Source organism: Gekko japonicus, unplaced genomic scaffold, assembly GCF_001447785.1.
Source record: "Gekko japonicus isolate JY-2015 unplaced genomic scaffold, Gekko_japonicus_V1.1 scaffold2139, whole genome shotgun sequence".
NCBI classification, from domain to species: Eukaryota; Metazoa; Chordata; class Lepidosauria; order Squamata; family Gekkonidae; genus Gekko; species Gekko japonicus.
This window is the reverse complement of record NW_015170952.1, coordinates 127,145-131,828: the sequence shown is the minus strand read 5'-3', so window position 1 is coordinate 131,828 and position 4,684 is coordinate 127,145.

The following is a 4,684-nucleotide window of genomic DNA, read 5'->3' as shown; positions in this document are numbered from 1 at the left end:
AGGTTAAAACGCTTGGGTCTCTTTAGCTTGGAGAAACGACAGCTGAGGGGTGACATGATCGAGGTTTATAAGATTATGCGTGGGATAGAGCAGGTTGAGAAAGAAGTAGTTTTCTCCCTTTCTCACAATACAAGAACTCATGGGCACTCCATGAAATTGCTGAGCGGTTAGGTTAGAATAGATAAAAGGAAGTACTTCTTCACCCAAAGAGTGATTAACATGTGGAATTCACTGCCACAGGAAGTGGTGGCGGTGGCTACAAGTATGGACAGCTTCAAGAGGAAACTGGATAAACATATGGAGCAAAGGTCCATCAGTGGCTATTAGCCACAAGGTATAGATAGGGCAAGTGATGCACTGTATTCTTTGTGCTGGGGGGGGGGCAACAGTGTGAGGGCTTCTAGTGTCCTGGCCCCACTGCTGGACCTCCTGAGGGCACCTGGTATTTTTGGTCACTGTGTGACACAGAGTGTTGGACTGGATGGGCCTTTGGCCTGATCCAACATTGGCTTTTCTTATGTTCTTACATTTTCCTTTTGAAATTGCAGTGTGAAGACTTCTGTTCCTGTCATTTCACATTTTAGCAACCTTGGGTCTATCAGCTTCCTTACCACCATTTTTGGAGCCTTTTAAATCAGATGAACTGTCTAAGCCTTGGGGTGCACAGCTTCAACCACAGTTTTTCTTAACGTAAATGAACTGTACCGTTACAGCAGGAACACTTTTTAAGGAGCTATTTCAACTCACTAGAACTCAGTGTCTTCTCTTAAACCCATTGTATGTTAAAAAAATCTTTTCATTCTTTGTATCTCACAGGACGCTCTACCCGCCTTCTCTCTGTACCTTGAGGGTTTGTAACCACCTCTCACTGGCCTCCCCACCTGTACCACCAGAGGTCTTTGACAGCAGCTCATACGGGCTTCCACTCAATCAGCGACATATATGCAGCCTGGTTAGCTATAACAGCCTGGGAGTACTGACCCTTACTTCAGCACTGGCTTGTAAATCTAGAAGAGAAGTAGTAATGAAGAAACGGTGATGCAAGCATTCTCTGCTTGATGTTTCTGCAAACAAATGGAAAATGGGTTACAGTTGGCCCACAGGTTTTATGCTGTACAGGCCTCAATAAGCTGCAGTATCAGTAACAGCTGATTAAAGAAAAATCTGTTGCCCACTTGAGCAACAAATTACCGTATTCATTTATTTAGAATTAGGGGTGTGCAAAAAAAACCCTTTGTATTTTTCAGGTTCGGGTATATTGAACCTGAGGAATATCAGTATTTCCCCAATATTCCTGAATCCCAGTACCACTATAGTATTTGGATTCAGGAAATACGAATTCTTCCGGCTCCATTATACCCTAATGGGACCATTATAGTCAAGGATCCTCATAGGCTATAACGAAGAATCAATTTTGTTTTTTGGGGGGGGCTGTTTTTTGATATAGAGGTACAAAATTTGTAGCCTACCTGCTGGTGCCTCTCCTTAAAAACAAACAAACCCAAAGTCTCAAAAAGATTGGACCATGAGGTCCAATTCTATGACCCCAAAGAAGGTGCCCCCATCCTCCATTGAAACCAATGGAGGAAAAAAAGGTATTTAATGGGATTGCGGTCCCTTTAAATGCCTTCTGCAAGCCATGCAACTCCATGGCTTGGAGAACTCTGAAGGTGTTTAAAGGGCTTGCAATCCCTTTTAACACCTTCTGGGTGAACTTGCCAGCCCAGCAGGTGACCGGGGCAGCAGGAGCTGAGAGCTCCACCCCGCCTCACTGGGGGCTGGCTCACAGTATAGCTGAATACACCTGAGTAAAAGCTTTTTAAAAAAAAAATCAGCTTTTTTCAGACTCGGCTATACTGGTATCTGAATACAAATCTCTGATCTGTATTTGGCTTAAATAATACCCCCCAAAATACTGATATTTTTCAGGGGTGGGTTTTTTGGGGGGTTCGGTTTATGCTGAACACGCACCCCCTATGTAGAATATATATATGCCACTTTTTAGGGATTTCCTTGAGGTGGCTCATTAAGTAAAAACGAAGTCAATAAAATTTTAAAACCCCATAATTTAAAAAAATTAAATTTAAAACAAACCATAAAAATACTAAGCAACCTAAAATTATTTATGTAAGACAACCCTCTGGCTAGAAGAGGATTACAGAGACAGTTTATGGCTAAAGAGAAATGTATTGGCCTGGCATCTGAAGGGCAGCCAAGTGGGTGAGCCTCGAGGGAACTGCCAGCATAGAGAACAAGGATCTCGTGGGTGGGGATCTTAACTGGTAGGCTGGAATTACGGGAAGAGGCAGTCCTTCTCGTGCCCTAACCATCACATTATTTAGGTCCAAGGCCCGGGAGATTTTGGCCCGGGAGAGGGACGGATCAGGGGCGCAGCAAACGGACGCGAGCACACCGCAACATCTGGGAATCGGCTCGCACCCGTCCCCGATCTGTCCCTTCAGGCCAATAACGCGCTGTAAAAAAGAACCACCCCCAGAGGAGAACTACCTGGGATGCCGCATCAAGCGTGGCCGTGGGATCGCCGGCGCACTCTTCGTTCGTAGCAATCCCGGCTCCCGGCCGAACTGTGCATGCTCACACATGCGCAGTTCGGCTGCCTCGCTTCCCTGTCAGTGGCTTCCCCCCTGGCATATGATCATGCTGGGGAGGAAGTGTGCGGCGGCTCAGGGGATCTATGTGATCCCGCCACTGCGTGTCTTTTTTGGTGCGGCTTTAAAAAGCTGCACTTTGCCCGTGTTCCCCCCCCCCCTCCCGTGTGTCAGGGGCCCTAGTTGATTTTCTGGCCATGCTGTGCACAGCTAATACGGCTACCCCATCTATCAGTGGCTGCACTTGCTTCAATGGAGAGCGGAATCCTTGCCAGTAATTTCCTTTCATTTTCTCCCATTCATTGGCTGTGGCATTCCTCAGTCTAACTGGCCTTCACTCCCTCCTCACTGTGAGTTTCCTGAAGGCAGACGTACGATTAAGCTGTTCCTTTGTAGACTCAGACTGGGCTCATTTGAGTTGTTCACAAGTTGGAAAGCCATCAGCCCTCTGCTTCTCAAGTCAGGAGTCAGGACTGTCTTGGGCAGTTTTGCCATGATGGAAAAATTGCTGTTCATTTGGCCCTCAGCCGTTGCTGCTTTCCTCCTTGACCATTTCAAAGCACTTAGGCACAGACATGCTGCTTTTCCAGGAGAAAAGAATACAGCCAGGTCTCCTGTTTTGCCAGGCTGAGTTGCATTTAGCTCAAAAGTCAACCCTAATAGTCAAAATATTTCCCTGCACCAGAGTTCTCTTGACAGTGTTTGGGGGAAAAAACATTTTTTCTGTTCTTTTCCAATCGATTGCATGTGTGTTTCTCTCCAACCTACCTCATTGCCTGTTTTTACAATACTGGTGGGAAAGTGGGGGGTTGGGTGTCAATGGAAAGTTAAAACATATATGCTTCATGCTTTCAGTCTAAGAGACTCAAAGGCAGCTGCCACAGAATTAAAAACAATAATAGTGTACTTTTTAAAATACCATCAACAAGTCAGTATTGAGCAATCAGCAAAATGGAGCAGTGGAGCGGGCTTTAAACTTGTTTACATTTGTTGGATTTTACTGAAGTTTTAAATTGTATGTCAGCCATATCTCACAATTTGGGATGCAAAACAGGAATATTACAATAGCCTCCTCTTCCTTTAACTGGGGCTTGTTTAACATGCTACAATTACAGTAAACGTCATCCTATTTGCTCTCTGATCGCTTCATATCTGTATCCGTTTTCCATATGAAGATAAAAAGGATCTCTGAACGTCTCACAGTAGCCGTCATGTGTGAATGCTGTTAATGTAGGCTAAAACATGATTAAGAATCTATAATCAGTGTGGGGCTATACTCTCAGGTGACTGAGCTAATCACACAGAAAAGAGGTGGAGCACTTACGATATAATTGATTATTAAAGTTATAGGAATACAACGAATCAAGGCTTACTGTTTTCAGAGCTCCTTTCACACAGTCCCCGTTAAAATGAATGAAACTATTGAGCGCAATTGAGCTCAGTGGCCGGCACCGTGCAATTCAGCCAGAGTTTTCCTGGCTGTGCCAGGAAGGAGGAAAAGCTGAAGACAGGGTCAGATAATCATTGGTTGGCTGGTGGGTGTGAGGGGCAATAGGAAGTTGGGAAAGGGGAGGCTTTGGGGGTTGCCAGGGAAAAGAAATAGTGGGGGAATAGAAAGATGAGATGCCCCCAGCAAGTCCTTGTGGGTCCCCTGCTTGTACAAATCTAGTAATAAATAACAGTTATGTGCATTTTAATGCTCTCTGGCTACAGAGGCAAAAGGAAGAGCACTACGGCCTTGCCCCCATAAAAGGGCTGCTTAATTCCACCATTTCCATCCCAATAAGAGTAGCAGCAAGGAAAGATCAGCTAGCGTTCTTCCCAACTGGATGTAAATGTTTCTTAATTCACCTCTGACCTTGTCAGAATGATTTCCCACTGCTAACTTTTCCTTCTGCTAGTCTGTCTTTGTTCAAGAGCCAGTGTTGCCTTTTCACATATGTGCCTGCCACCAGCACTGTGTACTGAATGCCTGATGTGAGCCACGTGGCGAAACAGGTTTTCTCAGAAGAGCAGAACAAAAACACTATAAATATATATAATATCCTTTGTTCACACAAAAACTTAACTTGGAC